Raw genomic sequence first — 17,709 nt, forward strand, 5'->3', positions numbered from 1 at the left:
TGAGACTCTTTACTTCTTCAGATATACCTCTCTTAGGACACTTGTTACATATTGCGTTGTTTTTAGTACTTTGAATATGTCTTATCCATATTGTTAGACCCTAAGCTTGTCTTACATCTTTGTATTTGCTGAATAATTTCCTGTTTTATACATAGTAAGAAATCAACATATACTTAATAAGTATTTATTATTGACTTAATAAGTCAGACTGCTGTGAGTGGGGAAGAGGAATCTTCAGTCTGCTCACCATAAATCAACAAAAGCTACGGGAAGCATGGGGGGATGGTATTGATTTTCTCTGAGGTCTACAACTACATTGAAGATATCCCACCAGGTCCCCTTCTTACACCCCTCAGATACTGCTAACCAGTCCCAGCACTCTTTCTCTTTGAATCTGGACAATGTCCAACCCTTCTCAACACAGCATCAGACAGCCACCTCTATTGACTGAAGTTGACAATGGAGAATAAAACTCATTACCCCTGCTGAATCTGGGGGCCCCTTTTTACAGATAAGTCCCAGAAAGACCCAGAGACATAATCAGGTAAAGAAATTCCTGCTAATAGCTGAGTAGCCAATCAAAGTACAGTACATATTCATCCAGAGTTCTGCATATGTTTTCCTAGAAGCCTGTGCGATCTTAACCAACTCTTTGAACCTACTTCATTGGTCCTCAAAGAGCTTGATGTTCTGGGAACTTGGGAGCCTCCATTCAGGTCCAGAATGACTCCTTGAAATTTGGAGATATGCACCTATGTCAGGATGAGCTTCACCATGTTGGACAGCAGAAGGTGCTCAGACCGAAGGGCCAGGCAAATCTCAGTTGACTCTCACTTCTATACCCACTGGCTAGCAAGTTACCTCTGTGAGTCCCAACTGCCACACCTGTAAAGTGAGCCTAGTAAGACTCACTGCATGGGGTGACTGCAAGGGTATCCTGATGGCATGTGGTAAATGTGAGTCTCTTCTTCTCCACTCTATTCCCTGCAGAGTGGGGAAAGTGAAGACATTTAAGTGGGTTTCTCTGCACTTCCCCTCCACAAACACAATTATCCCCATCTCTAAAGTCGGCCTTACTGTTTTGAGATTATGCGAATGCACTGCTTTTAACTAGAATATATAAGATGTTAATGTTATTATTCTGCAAGTAATAAATCATATTGCATATTGAATGAAAAGAAAAATGTAGAACTGACTTCTTAATCAAGGGCTGTTCTCCCTAGCATCTGTCCCAAAAGTATGGTGGTTTTCAGCACATCCATTCTTCCATAGGTACCTGTGTCGAGCTCTGCACAGGTGACTGGGACTGCAACCCCGGAGACCACTGTGTCAGCAATGGGTGTGGCCATGAGTGTGCTGCAGGGTAAGGACAGGTAAAAACACCAGGCCCTTCCTGCTTTCCCAAACGTTGTTCAGTCTAGGTAGGTTGTGCACTTGGCCTCAGTGGGACTTTCCAGAAATGAGGAGGACAGAAACCTACCTGTCTCCCTCTTCCCCCACCCTTTCCAAAAAAAAGATGCATCCATCACAAGCTGGCGGTCTCCACACCTTTAAAATAATTCCCTAACCCAGTATGCCCTGGAGAAAAATCAGACTATTTACTTAAGCAAAATGATAAAAATCACACATAATCCCCCACCCAAAACAATGTCTGCTTAACACTTTGGTGCATATTTTAAACATACACAAATATGTAATATTTATATAAAAATGAGATAATCTTGTGCCTATTTTTATTTTTTATTTCACTTAAATAGCTACCCGGTCACGCTTATCCACATTTAAGGCAAACATATAAAAATTAAATAAAGTTAAAAAAAAAAAATTAGGGGGGGGGTGAGAGAGGGAGGGGGAAGGGAGGGGAGCTGATAGAATGCATGATCACTTAAAAAATTAAAAAAAAAAAAAAAAAAAAAAAAAGTAGCTACCAAACAACTTTTAATGTCAATACTAATGCTTCTATCCCATCATCTTTGATAACCTATAGAAGTTCATCAACTATGCTCAGATACTTAGCAAACTTTAGTAATACATGTTTAAGATATTTCTCATTGTGATATTATGAATATGATTGTAACAAATACTAATACTAATACTAATACTATTGGCATACACGCACTTATTAACTTCCTTGGGACAAATTCTAAGATGTAAAATTGATGACTAAAGAGTATGTTCCTTGGTCGGGCGCAGTGGCTCACGCCTGTAATCCCAGCACTTTGGGAGGCTGAGGCGGGTGGATCACAAGGTCAGGAGATTGAGACCATACTGGCTAACACAGTGAAGCCCTGCCTCTACTGAAAATACAAAAAAAAATTAGCCAGCTATGGTGCGGGCGCCTGTAGTCCCAGCTACTCAGGAGGCCGAGCCAGGAGAATGGCGTGAACCCTGGAGGTGGAGCTTGCAATGAGCCGAGATCGCACCACTGCACTCCAGCCTGGGCGACAAAGGGAGACTCCCATCTCAAAAGAAAAAAAAAAAGAGTATGTTCATTTTAACCCTGTGATGTACATTGCCATGTTGACTTATGAGAACCCCTTTTCTGTGAAAATATCTCAGGGGCCTCACAGGATAACTTATTTGTTTTCAGTAGCCATTAGTTGAAAAATGCATAATAAAAAGCTAGCAGTTTTGATTATAAACTAAGTTGCACTAAACACAACAGAATCGGCATACACTTTAAATAAAAACCCTTTGTGTTCAGAATGTATTGTTTGGCCAATCCACCTGCAATCCTTGGACTGCTTAGGGTCTGGCTGGCTCTTTGCAGGTGTGATTGATTTCCTAAATTGGGAACTGTTGCCTCTTGATTGTATTCTGTGGATCCAGGTCCCCAAAACAGCAGATCTCGGGCGAAATTTTTTTGTCTTTTTCTCAGATGAAGAGTTATCTTAAGGATCATCTTTCTCTAAGATCATCATCCCTTCCTGGAGTTCCTATCTTCCAAGATGTGACTGTCTAGAGTTCCTTGACTAGGAAGATGGATGAAAACAGCGAGCCTGTGGATGGAGACTACGGGGGATATGGGAGGCAGGGAAGAGGGGTTGTTTCTTTTAATAAATCGTCATTGTTAAAAGCACTCATACTATTTGAGTTATTTGGTTAAAGGTGAGGAGGAGGGGGAGGAGGACAGATGACATTTGTTGTGTACTGACTATCAACAAGGACCATGTTAAATTCTCCCCAGGCATCATCTAAGTAACCTTAACAACCTTTTGACTGCGCTTCTTATCATCACCATTTGAGGACACTGAGGTTTGGGGCAGAGTCATATAGCAGGTAAGTGTCAGCGCCTAAACTATAATCTCATGTCGAATGCCATATACGGCCTATGCATTATAGCATGGTGGTCAGGAGCCCTGACTCTGAATTTCAAACCCAGGCCCACCACACAGCCATGTGGCCTTCACTGAGAGTCTGCATCTTTCTGTGATTCCGTTTCTCATATATATAATAGTACCTCATGAAACTACAAAGATTAAAGAGGGTCACGTAAAGTGCTGACACATAGAAAGCATTCAGTAAGTGTTAACTACAATGATTATTAACACAGTAGTACTCCTAATCCACGGGGGATATGTTCCAAGACCCCCAGTGAATGCACAAAACCGTGGATAGTATCAAACTCTATATATACTGCCATGGATAGTATCAAACTCCATATATATGTGTTCTGTCCTATAAATACATACTTATGATAAAGTATAATTTATAAATTAGGCACAGTAAGAGATTAACAATAACTAATAATAAAATAGAACAAATATAACAATATGCCAGCATCACTACTCTTATGCTTTGAGACCATTATTAAGCAAAATAAAGGTTACTTGAACACAAGCACTGGGACAGTGGATCTCATAACTGAGATGGTTATTAAGTGACTAACGGGTGGGTAGCATATAAAGCGTGGATGTGCTTGACTAAGGGATGATTCATATTCCAGGCAGAATGAAGTGGGATGGCGCAAGATTTCATCACGCTACTCAGAACAGCAGCAAGTTGAAATGTATGAATTATTTCTAGAATTTTCCATTTCGTTTTTCTTTTTTTTTTGGACGGAGTTTTGCTTTGGTCACCCGGGCTGGAGTGCAATGGCGCGATCTCGGCTCACTGCAATCTCTGCCTCCCAGGTTCAAGTGATTCTCCTGCCTCAGCCTCCCAAGTAGCTGAGATTACAGGCGTGTGCCACCACGTCCAGCTAATTTTTGTATTTTTAGTAGAGATGGAGTTTCACCATGTTGCTCAGCTGGTGTCGAGCTCCTGACCTCCAGTGATCAGCCCGTCTCAGACTTCCAAAGTGCTGGGATTACAGGCATGAGAAACTGCGCCCAGCGCATTTCATATTTTCATACTGTGATTGACCACGGGTAATTGAACAGGCTGAAAGTGAAACTACTGATAAGGGGGGACCCCTATGTAATCACATAGATAGGCTGATGACCCTGAAACAGAACTCAAGGCCAATCGTCCTTCCTAGCCTTTCCTGGTTCAATGTGTAATCTGGATACCGAAATCAAGCTCCTCTCTTCTGGTTTTCCCCATTACAAAATGTGGCAGGTAAAAAACAATGGGTTTATAATTTCTTGTCTATGTTCTTCATAATCACAGCCAGCCTGGGCTGCAATCTGATTTCAACCAATTGGCTGCCTGTGCAGCCTTGACCAACCATTTATACTCTTTGGCACCATTTTCCCAACTGTAAAAGGGGGAAATAATATCTACCTCATTTGATGCTAAGACTTATAAAACTTTATAGTTTACAAAGCATTTTCACAAAAATCCCATTTGATTTTCACATCAACCAATGGCAAATAGGGGACCCTGAATAAAAAATTAGTGAATTCATTCATTCTGTTAACAAATATTGTGGGGCATCTACCACATCCCAGGGGCTGTGCTAGCCCTGGGATACAACAGCGAATGAGACAAACGGGATCTGTGCCTTCATAAAGCTAACATTCTAGAGGAGACAACAGATGATAAAGTCAGCAAATAAACAAGATAACTGCAGGTTATGGTAAATTTTCTGAAGGAAATCAAAGATGTGAATTAGAGTGAAGTGGGGGTATGCAAGCCTACGTGAGTTAGGATGACCCCGACTCTCATGAAGGGATAGAAGTGAAGTCTTGAGAGGTTTCCAAACATGAAAGGAGTGAAATTCCACTGAGGTTCCAGATCATCCGATGCAGAATCTAACAAAGGAAATGGCTGTGAACGTGCTTAGCACCCCTTAAAGCCCCTCAGTCACTGCAGGACTATGAAAATGCAGAGAATTGAGGAGGAGACAGAAGATTTTCTTGGAAAAGAGCTTTTGCCATGCTGTGTTTCCACAGTTTCAGGGTGGGAGGTGGGAGCAGGAGTGCTACTGTCTAAACTCAAGCCAATGCAGGGTGCCTTCAAAGGCCTCCCTCAGAGCTTGAGATATGTTTCCTTCAGTTGGTGATCATTGCAGAGTAGGGATGTCCATTTCCTTAAAGGAACCACACTAATCCAAAAGGGTATATTCTACCGGAACTGAACAGACCGCCATCAGTATACTGTATTTTACAATTCCTGGGCCATTCCACCCTGAATAACACAATATGTAGGTCATCCATATTGCAACTTAAGGTGAACCACACCAAACCCAGATCCTTCCCACAGTCTCTTCAAACCTGCATTGTGGAAATGACCAGGCCTCACGTCCTTCTAGCCCAATGTGTAAGACAGCTCTTTAGTACTACTTCACACACTCCTGGTCTTACATTCTTATTCTAGCCATTGCTACAGCAACTAGTTTATCACAGGCATCTACTAGCTTAGCACAGGTATAACTGGTGAGAGCCTTGCCTCAGATATGCACCTAGTTTCCCCACGTTTGCCTCAGGGCTTCTTTGACTATGCAACATAGGACTCCTCCAGGAACCAAGCACAGATGCATGCTCAACACAGGAACACCAGTGAATTAATGCCTTGTGAGCAACTTTTGACAATAGAGTTCAAAAGCTGACAGATAAATGCTTCTCCCCTCTGTTCCTCAGAAGAAGGGTTTTGAGAGCTTCATAAGGCTTCTCAGAAACTCCTGAGGACTGAACAATCAGTCGCCCCTTGCAATGGCCAACTCAATAGCACATATTGGTATTAATTCTCCTTCCTTCCCTGTTCATTCCTGGATAAATCCCTCACCTATCAACCTCGTCTGAGGCTCTGCTATCAGGGAACCCAGATTAAAATATCCAACAACTAGGTTTCAGCTCCTGATCTCTGAACAAATGCTTGAATACATTTCTTTACATGAATACACACACATACATGCACATATACAATGCACATATGTACACAGACTAGGAATAAGAAATAATATACCAGCACAATGGAATCTAAATCCAAACAAAAAAATTAACATTTCTACCCAAGCCCAAAGTCTTCAGGAAACTATCTCTGCTAAAGCATACCCCCAATTTTCATCGCTGAACAGAAATGTTTTATTCTCAGGATAAAACATACATTCAGGTGACTTCAAGGTTTTCCCTAAGGGCCAGGGGTGAGGATTTGCTTTATATTTGCATAACTCAAAGGCCCTAGAGATGGTTTTCCCAATCTGCCCAACTGTGAAAGTCAAGCCTTCACTTCCTGGATGACTGAAAACTGATCACAGATTTTTAAATGGCCATTTTATTCTCCAGCTTCTTGACTTCAAGGTTTCAGAAAATCTTGGGGTGTCTCATCTCAACCCAGTCACCCTTAGGCAGATTATATTTTACATGATTCAGTTAAACTCCAAAATTCCTCTTCTAGTGGGGCGAGGTGCCTCATGATCCATGAGAGGATTCACACTGGGAAAAGGGGAGAAAAAGGAACCAAGAGTGCAGCCAGCTGTCACTGAAGTAGGGGAAGCTGCCCTATATTCCACTGGCCAGATTGTAATCACATAGCCACAGCCAACTGCAAGGAATGCTAGGGAATGTAGCCTTTACTCCGGGTGGTTTTGTGCCTGGGGAAAGATTTTAGAAGAGTAGAAGGGTGTCTTAGAACTAGCGGTTTCTGCTACTGCCATCCACAGCATACCCTCTCCAACTCCAGCCCGAATCTGAAACTCTAGTACCGAACAGAGTACCTTCAGCCCGGGTCCAGGAACAAACTCCGGGAGGACAAACTTTCTGGAAGCACAAATTGAGAACTCACTTTTCAGTCAGGGCTCAAGAAGGAGTGGCCAGCGAAAAATCTCCAAGCCAATTTCTTTCTTTCTTTTTTTTTTCCTGAGACGGAGTCTCGCTCTGTTGCCCAGGCTGGAGTGCGGTGGCGGGATCTTGGCTCATTGCAAGCTCTGCCTCCCGGGTTCATGCCATTCTTCTGCCTCAGCCTCCCGAGTAGCTGGGACTACAGGTGCCCGCCACGGCGCCCGGCTAATTTTTTGTATTTTTAGTAGAAACGGGGTTTCACCATGTTAGCCGGGATGGTCTCAATCTCCTGACCTCGTGATCCGCCCACCTCGGCCTCCCAAAGTGCTGGGATTACAGGCGTGAGCCACCGGACCCGGCTAAATCTTAAGCATTCTATAAGAAAGACTTGCAGCTTGGAGCTGGGACTTCCCACGTTCTGTTCACTGTAAACCCCTGCAATACACACACACACACGCACACACACACATGCACATACATACATTCACATGTACATATCTGCACACACACATAAATACATTCACATGTACATACCTGCACACACACACGCACATACATACACATGCATACACCTGCACACACACACACACACACACACACACACACACACACACACACACGCTGTGCTTCTTGCCCTCACTAGGGTGGCCTGGGAGGGAATGTGTGTTTTTAGGAGAAAAGAAGACAACTCAGGCACCTCATTCTCCTGGTGTTTGCACAAGTGCCTTCTCTGCATACCATGCTTCAGCCTCTTTCTTGGTTCTCCCTCTTACTGAAAGAGAGAAGCAGAGGCCCGGCACATACTCGGCTGCTTAGGGCTCAAGCCAAGTTCGCAAGCTTCCTGGGGAGCCTAGTGAGATGAAGGCACTGCAGAGCCTCCCCAAAAGAGGCGTCAGCTTTTCATGGATCCTTGAGCCCAGGAAGGCAATAGGTGAGACATCACAGTTCGTCAGAAGACACAAGCAAACTCCGGTGAGAAAGGGCAATGGTCAAAGATTTTATTCTCTCGGAGAAGGGGTTCTCTGGCTATAAGCAGCAGGCAGAAGACTTTATTGCATGCATAGTTAGGTGATGGCAACCTACAGTTTTCACTGGGAACTGGGATCGAGAGTCACCCTACCTCCTGCTCATGCTCATCTCTCCCTGTCTCTCTCTTTGCCTTTTGTGTCTCTCTCCCTATCTCTCTTGCTCCTTTCCCTCTCAGCCTCCTCTGTCTCTCTCCTTATCTCTCTTCCTCTCTCTCTCTCACTCCTTCTCCCTTTCTCTCTCCCTCATCTATCTGCCTGCCACTGCTCAGGCTCCTGGGGCCCCACGTGGATGGGCGGACACAGGACTCCTAGGCTACCTTTCACAGGGCAAGCACAGGGCTGCAGGACCTTGGTCCCTACCTCCCAGCATCCTCAAAATAAGGGGTGTGGGGTGTGCCTGTGCTCTCCTGGGTGGGCACCCCACACTCCAGGAAGCAGAAACTGCAGGTGACAGCTGGCTCGGGGCTGCCAGCTTCCATCGTGTGATCTGCTGAGGCCAAAGCAGAGGACAGCAGCCCAGGCCCGTCTCTGCAGCGGGGCGGGGCGGGGGGTGGGGGGGTAGGGGTGGGCTTGGGGGTGGGGATGGGGATGGGAGCCACCAATGCAAATTGGCCCCTGGCTGGTTTCCTACCCTGCACCCTGCCATGCAAGGCCTCCTCTCCCACCCCTACCCGTCTCCCACCACCTCCACCCCTAGGCTGCCCCAGACCCAGGCTCCAGAAGTCTCCCAGGATCCAGGAACTAAGGGCAGCCACTGGGTTCCACAGCCCCTAGTCCATGAGTCAGCCACCCCTCTGCGTGCTGACAAACTTTGGCTCTCATGCCCCACCCAAAGCCAGCCACACACCCCTGTCCCCCCACCAGCATTATTACTGCCTCCTGATTTTAGCCCTGACAGCCCTGCTTCCTGGTAACCTTGCCCCCTCCCACCGTGGTCCAGGCAAGCCCAAAAGCCAGGGCCCTGACCTCCACCCACCCTTCCTGGGGGCCACTCTACTACCTCCTTGCCCAGATGTCTTAACCTGGCTTTACCAAGATAGAATAAATAACAGGGATGAGGCCCCAGACTGCCAGGAAGATTTGCTAAAATGCTCTGTTTAGACGCAAGAACAGTGATGGGGCCTATGGATGACCCCAAGATTGTCACCCAAGCAGCAAGAAGGGCAAGGAGCCTGGTTTCCTGCCCCTACCCTGGGAGGACATGGCCAGGGCTCCACAAGGCCTTGGAGAGGGGTGGGCAGGAGAGCAGGTCCACCCTCCTCTTGAGGAAGCAGCCACCACCCCCAAGAAGCAGCAGATGGGGGCACACAGGCAGAGTCCCCGCGTGCTGTAGAGCAGGGCCAGCAGATCTTACTCAGCCTCAGCCCCAGGGGAGCTATAAGATAGACTGAGACCCTCGCAGGTTGGGCTCTGTGTCCCCATCCAAATCTCATCTGGAATTGTAATCCTCCTGTGTCAAGGGAGGAACCTGGTGGGAGGGGATGGGATCTGGGGACAGTGTCCCCCCTGCTGCTCCCCGGATAGTGAGGGAGTTCTCAGGAGAGCTGATGGTTTGAAAGCGTGGCACTTCCTGGTTCTCCACTCACTCCCTCCTGCCACCTTGTGGAGAAGGTGCCTGCTTCCCCTTTGCCTTCTGCCATGATTGTAAGACCTTGTCTCAAAAAAAGTGTATAATTCAATGGCTTTAATTATATTCACAGAATTATGTTTTTCTACCATAAAGACATGTGCACATGTATGTTCATCACAGCGCCATTCACAATAGCAAATATATGGAATCAACCTAAATGCTCATCAATGGTAGACTGGATAGAGAAAATGTGGTATGTATACACCATGGAATATTATGCAGCCATTAAAAAAATTAGATCTTGCCTTTTTGGCAACATAGGTGGAGCTGGAGGCCATGATCATAAGTGAACTAACAAAGGAACAAAAAACAAAATACCACATGTTCGCACTTATAAGTGAGAGCTAAACATTGAGTACGATGTTTGGACACAAAGAAGGGAACAACAGACACTAGGGCCTACTTGAGGGTGGAGGGAGGAGAGTGAAGATAGAAAAACTGGCCAGGCACAGTGGCTCGCACCTGTAATCCCAACACTGATAGGCCGAGGCGGGTGAATCACTTCAGGTCAGGAGTTCGAGACCAGCCTGGCCAACATGAAACCCCGTCTCTACTAAAAATACAAAAATTAGGTGCTGTGGCATGCACCTGTAATCCCAGCTACTTGGGAGCCTGAGGCAGGAGAATCACTTGAACCCAGGAGGCAGAGGTTCCAGTGAGCCGAGATCATGCCACTGCACTCCAGCCTGGGTGACAAAACAAGACTCCGTCTCACAGAAAAAAAAAAAAAAAGAAAGAAAGAAAAGAAAATCTACCTATCAGACACTATGCTTTTTACTGGAGTGATGAAATAATCTGTACACTAAACCCCCATAACACACAATTTATCTATATAACAAACATGCACATGTACCCCTGAACCTAAAAGCTAAAAACATTGAAAAAATTATATTCACCAAAGCGTGCAACCATCACCATGTTATATTTATTTATTTTAATTTTTAATGTTTGTGAGTACATAGTAGGTGTATTTATTTATGGGGTATATGAGATGTTTTGATACAGGCTTACAATGCATAATAATCACATCAGGGTCAACAGGGTATCTATCACCTCATGCATTTATCCTTTGTGTTTCAAATGATCCAATTATATTCTTTGAGTTAATTTTAAATGAAGTTAAATTATTTTTTACTACAGTCACTCTGTTGTGCTAGCAAATACTAGGTCTTATTTGTTCTAATTTTTTTGTACCCACTAACCATCCCCTCTCCCCACCCCCATCCCACTACCTTTCCCAGCCTTTGATAATCATCTTTCTACTCTTTATGCCCATGAGTTGAATTGTTTTAATTTTTAGCTCTCACAGATAAGTGAGAACATGCGATGTTTGTCTTTCTGGCTTATTTCACTTAACATAATGACCTCCATTTCCATCTATGTTGTTTCAAATGACAGGATCTCATTCTTTTTTATGGCTAAATAGTACTCCATTGTGTATCTGTACCACATTTTCTCTATCCATTTGTTTGTTGATGGACACTTAGGTTGCTTCTAAATCTGGGCTATTGTAAATAGTGCTGCAATAAACACAGGAGTGCAGATATCTCTTAGATATACTGATTTCCTTTCTTTTGGGTACATACCTAGCAGTGAGATTGCTTGATCATATGGTAACTCTATTTTTAGTCTTTTGAGGAACTTCCAAACTGTTCTCCATAGTGATTGTATTAATTTACATTCCATCAATGGTGTATGAGGGTTCTCTTTTCTCCACAATCTCGCCAACATGTGTTATTGTCTGCCTTTTGGACACAAAACATTTTAACTGGGGTGAGATGACATCTCATTATAGTTTTGATGTGCATTTATCTGATGATTAATTATGTTGAGCACCTTTTTATATGTTTGTTTGCCTTTTTTTTTTTTTTTAAGACAAGGTCTCACTCTGTCACCCAGGCTGGAATGCAGTGGAGCAATCTCAGCTCACTGCAACCTCTGCCTCCTGGGTTCAAGCAATTCTCCTACTTCAGCCTCCAGAGTAGCTGAAATTCAAAACGAATGGGATTCTATGACTGAACATAAAGCAGTGAACACAATGCTAGTTTGTTTTCAACCCAGAAACACACACACCCACTTTCGTCTCTGCCTTCTTCCTCACCCCTTGAACGGTTCTGAGCCACTCCCATGAATCTTCTTGTGCTAGGGATCCTAATACCTGCCTCCCCAGCCCTCTCCACACAGCCGGGGGCTCCTACCAGCTAGTGTTCTGGTATCTCCTCTGAATTTTTAATTAATTTCACTTCCAGAGAATTAAGTATTACTTTTGTTGAGAGTTTGTTCTCTCAAACGGTATTGCATTTAGTAACGCTTTTTTAGTTGTTGGGGTTTTTGTTTTTTCAAATGGTATTAATTTGTTTCCCTTTCCAGCTGAAGAAATAGTGACCAAGGGAGTAAATATTCTCAGGCCACTGTGTTTGTATATTATGGACAATCAAGAAAGAACTAGGGTATGTTAGAGGCAGAACTCCAGAGGTCAGGTCATCTCTGTCTACTCACTTGGTGGACTTGGCTAAGTCACGTGATCTCTCTGAGCCTCCATTTCTTCATCTATAAAATGGACTAATACTTTCAACCTAGTACATGAAAGAAAATATGCTGATCGAACCAATTCTACTCCTGTTGCAACCTCACACCAGAGCACAGGCTGGGTGTTCATGTACATTTCCTTGCCTGGTCTCTGGCTTTCCCTCTAGGAGATATCCTTCTTAGCTCTAGTGCTCCTGGGAGCTAGGCTAAAGCTGATCTCTCTATTCTTGCCTCTGCCCGGTTTCATTGCAGGCAGCCTCCACTGAACTATGTCCACATCGTCATCCCTGAATAGAAGATCTATAGCATGATGAGGTTCAATCAAATCCCGCTAAACGAACAAACAAAACAAACAAACGAAAAGCCACTGGCCTAATCGGTCGTAATATATTCTTTACAAAGTCCTTTATGATACTTATCTTAGTAAAAATGGTGTTAAAACTTTGCCACATAGGCCAGGTGCCGTGACTCACGCCTGTAATCCCAGCACTTTGAGAGGCCGAGGCAGGCGGATCACCTGAGGTTGGGAGTTCGAGTCCAGCCTGACCAACATGGAGAAACCCTGTCTCTACTAAAAATACAAAATTAGCCAGGCATGGTGGCGCATGCCAGTAATCCCAGCTACTTGGGAGGCTGAGGCAGGAGAACTGCTTGAACCTGGGAGGCAGAGGTTGCAGTGAGCCCAGATTGCGCCATTGTACTCTCACCTGGGCAACAAGAGTGAAACTCCGTCTCAATACAAAAACAAAAACAAAACAACTTTGCCATATTGCTTATGTGGTATATCTTAATCTATAACAAAGTGACACCCGTGTCAGCCAGCCTACACCCCTGGAAATCAGCCTTCCTTGCTTAGGGCTCCAGCAAGGCTCTCCCCACCCTAGCTGGTCTCCTGGGAAAAAGAGGAATTCAGGCAGCAAGAGTCAAGCAAGCAGATGCTTCAGCAAGCAAGTAATCCATCTCAAGAAGCCGTAACCAGCAATGGTTCAACAATTCTTAGCAGTCTTGTGAAGTCTGCAAGCTCCATAAACGAGGGCTCTTGCATGTCCTCAGGTGAGCTTTGCTTTGTTGTCATCTTATTGAAGTGGACCCGCAGCAGCAAGGTGAGCAAAGCCAAAGGAAGTCCCCTGCCTGAGTCTAGCTCAGGTGAACTGACAGTCCAGACAGGACAACCGAGAGGGACCCTATATTAGTCTGTTTTCATACTGCTATAAAGAGCTGCCTGTGGCCGGGCGTGGTGGTGGGCGCCTGAGGCAGGATAATCACTTCAACCCAGGAGGTTCGGGTTGCAGTAAGCCAGATCACACCACTGCACTCCAGCCTGGGTGACAGAGTGAGACTCCGTCTCAAAAACAAAACAAAAAGGCGGGGCACGGTGGCTCACATCTGTAATCCCAGCACTGTGGGTGGCCAAGGTGGGCAGATCACTTGAGGTCAGGAGTTCGAGACCAGCCTGGCCAACAGGGTGAAACTCCGTCTCTACTAAAAATACAAAAATTAGCTGGGCATGGTGGTGTGTGCCTGTAATCCCAGCTACTCAGGAGGCTGTGTCAGGAGAATCGCTTGAACCTGGGAGGTGGGGGTTGGCAGTGAGCCAAGATCACGCCATTGCACTCCAGCCTAGATGACAGAGTAAGACTCCATCTCAAAACAAAACAAAATCAAAAAACTGCCCAAGACTGGGTAAGTTAGAAAGGAAAGAGGTTTAATTAACTCACAATTCTGCATGGCTGGGGAGGTCTCAGAAAACTTACAATCATGGCAGAAGGGGAAGCAAGGCCCTCCTTCACAAGGCAGCAGAAAGAAGTGTCGAGTGAAGGGGGAAGAGCCCCTTATAAAACCATCTGATTTCCTGAGAACTCACTCACTATCATGAGAACGGCATGGTGGAAACCACCCCTACGATTCAATTACCTCCACCAGGTCTCTCCCTTGACATGTGGGGATTATGGGGATTACAATTTAAGATGAGACTTGGGTGGGGACACAAAGCACCTAACCATATCAGCCCCAAAGCCATGGCTGGAGAAGGCTCCTGCCAGAAGTCCACCCCGCAGCCCCCAGACTCCACTGTGGCCTTTCCTCACTCTGCTTCCTACCTCCATTTTTCTTCCCCTGAAGGAGGTTACTCTATCAATGCCTCCCGTGACAGCACATGCCCCCCTCCCCCGCCCCCTAGGCTCAGCGACAAGGAAGCTGGTGCCCTGAATCCCTGCCCCACCCAAGACTCCTTCTTTTTCTTCCCACTTAGTCTACTTGAAACTCTATTTTTTTAATTAAGTTACTCACCTCAGCTTTGTTTCTCAAAGGCTTTAATTTTTCCGGGAAGAGCTGAAATCGTTTCTTGGCAGGAGGAGTTTCAGGTTTGCATTGCTCTGAAAGAGACACTCTCAGAAACACGGGACCTCCACTTTGGTGTCAGCACTGCACGCACCCCCACCCAAGCCAGCACCGTGGCTGGAAAGCTTATGTATAGGATAAGGGATGTGGGTGGATTGGGAATTGACGTGGAGGATGTTGGAGATCAGATCAACAGATGCTACAAAAAACCCAACCCCTCCCCACCCAAAGAGGGCAATACTCAGGCTAGGAGCCGCTGCACTAGGTGCTAGGGACCCACTGAATTTTCACCAGGGCAGTGGCTTGGTCAGATCTCCATTTCCGGAAACATCGCCCTGGAATCCTTTCCTTGGCGTGGAAGGAGAGGTTGACCCTGAAGAGTTACTCAGTCAAGGGCGACTCATCGCTCCACCCTAAGGTTTCCCTAAGCAGAGGGCGGTGGCGAAAGGGAAGGGCTGCAGGGTGGAGTCCGGCACCAAGACCTCCCGGCTGCTTGAGATGATTTCTTTTGAAAACGTGCAGTGGTTGAAAACCACTGCTTCAAAACAGAGACTGCAGGAGTGGTAAATACTAACGAGGAGTTTTAGCAATGGACTCTGTTGACAGAGTCCGGGCGCCTGAGAAGGGCCTCGGAGGAACTGGCCAGGTTGGAGAACGATTTCAACTGCGTACTCGACAACACGCAGAAGACTGCGGGAAGCCTTAGCCCTACCCGGCCTCCAGTGCTCTCTGGGGCACACGGCAGCCCCACGACGCCTTTGGGTTTCTTCGAGCGCGACTTGCACTCACCGGCGCCCACGCAGCTGCAACGCCAAACGCCCGTCAGCACCTTAGCGCCGCGGGAGTGCCTTCCCCAGGCCCGCCCCACACGCCGGCCTTTTCGGCCGCTTCCCAAGCCGGAGCCAATCAGCGCTCAGCAGCGACCGGCAGGGACGACCAATCGATTTATGCTGCGTTGTACTAAAGACCTAGAAATCGAGCGTCGTACATTCGATCGACGGAACGTCTGGGCCCTATGCTAAGTTGGGTGACTGTTCGGTGGTTGTCTCGGGGGTTGCGGGAAGATCCTGTTTCCTTGGCGTAGAAGGAGAGGTTGACCCCGAAGAGTTAAGATTCTAGAAGCACACTATTTATCCGTGGCCCTCCCCCTCCTTCGCGGGGTAGCTTGGGGCAAGTCATCTATTCTCTCTAGATCTGTGTTCTGCCTAAAAATTAATGAATGGGACAAAATGGTCTCTACAGTCCCTTGTTTATCCTGGCCCTGCAAATCCAGGATCAGTGCCGTTGTATCTCAGCCTGATGTCGGTGGTCTTGCCCTGGCCGGTGTTCTGAAGCTTTGTCGGCAGTAACATGCACTCCAGTCAGGCTCTTCAGTCCAGGACACCATCGCTGGGGAAACTGAGGCATAAGAAAAATAAAAATGGGCATTGTCCATCCACAAATATATATTGTGCTCCCGTTGTGTATCTGGCACTGCCCTGGTGCTGCGTCCCCTATGAGAAACAGGCATGGTCCTTGTGCCCCCAGTTATAAGCTATGTCACTTCCATCAGACTCTGAGATCCCCAGGGAGCAGCTGTACTCTCATCAAGCTGCTCTCATCAGCAGACAGGTTGGAGACAGACTTGTAGGCCTGCATGCTCCTGGGCTCCTATTGAACTCCCGGCTCAGCCACTGGCTGTCTTCTACCCACAGATCTGAAAGGAGCCAGGGCGGACAGGCTCCAGCAGTACCTCTTTTCTTGAGGAAGCCACCTTCTCCTGGCTGTCCAACCCTGAAAGGACCTTGGAAGTTTGGGGGAGTCCCTCTTGGCACTCTGATTTATCCAGAATGCACCCAATCACCCTCTACACACTCACCCCCCCACACACATGCACACACTCCTCTAGCCTGATACCCTGCTGGGGTTCTTTTGCAGAGTTTTGTCTTGAGGTCATCAGAGAGGTCGTGCTCCATGGGGCATTGAAGCACCACGGAGAAAAACCCCTGCAAGGCCAGGAAAGCATCTGAGAGGCATCTGAAGTCAGAAGGCCTGTGCTGGAATCCTAGCTTTTTCTGGCAGTGTGGTCTGGGTAATTTAACTTCTACCAGCACCATGTGTTTAATGAACATCATCACAGCACATACCTCACAGACTGCTGAAAGTATTAAATGAAATGATGGATATAACTTACTTGCAGCATGCCTGGCAGAGACATACAGTAAATGGGCAAGAATTGGGAGCTACTGTTATTATTGTGTTATTGTGATTATATTCAGCAGGAAGGAGGCCTCCTAAGCTAGGCGCCAGTCCTTGATGAGAAGGTGCCCACTTTATGTCCTCTCCTGTTTCTAATCCTCCTCTTCTGCCTCCTGCGGTCCCAGCTGAGCGGCTGTACCTCAGCAATATCCAGTTTCCTGCCTCAGAACATGAAGCCCAGACATACAAGCTGAAGGAGGGTGCCACATTTGAGGGGCAAGGGAAGATCAGGTGGGGACCCTGTGCTTCAGAGCTTTGGTCACATCCGCAAGGAGCACAGCAGGCCCTACCAGATAAACAGACAAAATCAGGAGGGCTCCAAGGTGGGACAGAGAAGGAAGATTGTTAAAAATTGAATCTGCTAGGCTGGGCATGGTGGCTCACACCTGTAATCCCAGCACTTTGGGAGGCTGAGGCAGGCAGATCACTTGAAGCCAGGAGTTCAAGACCAGCCTGGCCAACATGGCAAAACCCCGTCTGTACTAAAAATACAGAAAATTAGCCAGGTGTGTGGTGCGAGCCTGTAGTCCCAGCTACTCGGGAGGCCAAAGCAGAGAATTGCTTGAACTCGGGAGGTGGAGGTTGCAGTGAGCTGAGATCATACCACTGCAGTCTATCCTGGGCAACACAGCAAGACTCTGTATAAAAAAAAAAAAGAAAAAATTGAATCTGCTGTGCCCAACCAAGCCATCAGCTGATCAGCTGTGGGGTCCTGCCCTGAATCATTTACTCCTCACCCTATCTCTGGGACCATCAGGGCAGGCAGGCAGCAGCAGATGTT

At 46.5% G+C, this 17,709-nt stretch overlaps 2 long non-coding RNA genes across 3 annotated transcripts in view; one reads left to right on the forward strand and one right to left on the reverse strand.

Annotated features, from left to right (window-relative positions):
- Nucleotides 1–3,079, forward strand: part of LOC101178545 — a 26,813-nt gene extending 23,734 nt beyond the window's left edge. The window contains exons 2-3 of the long non-coding RNA XR_004033422.1: nucleotides 1,273–1,373; nucleotides 2,879–3,079. This is a non-coding gene — a long non-coding RNA (uncharacterized LOC101178545). The remainder of the gene's footprint in view (nucleotides 1–1,272; nucleotides 1,374–2,878) is intronic.
- The window catches only part of LOC115838402, an 18,178-nt gene extending 2,111 nt beyond the window's left edge, over nucleotides 1–16,067 (reverse strand). The window contains exons 1-3 of one of the 2 annotated variants that reach the window (XR_004033420.1): nucleotides 14,640–16,067; nucleotides 1,197–1,306; nucleotides 663–984 (exon numbers count right to left, since the gene is read on the reverse strand). This is a non-coding gene — a long non-coding RNA (uncharacterized LOC115838402). Of the gene's footprint in view, nucleotides 1–662; nucleotides 985–1,196; nucleotides 1,325–14,639 lie in introns of both variants that reach the window. The other variant, XR_004033419.1, reaches the window with a different exon arrangement.
- Between the last annotated feature and the right edge of the window lie 1,642 nt (nucleotides 16,068–17,709).

This window comes from Nomascus leucogenys, chromosome 14, assembly GCF_006542625.1.
Source record: "Nomascus leucogenys isolate Asia chromosome 14, Asia_NLE_v1, whole genome shotgun sequence".
In the NCBI taxonomy this organism is placed as follows: domain Eukaryota; kingdom Metazoa; phylum Chordata; class Mammalia; order Primates; family Hylobatidae; genus Nomascus; species Nomascus leucogenys.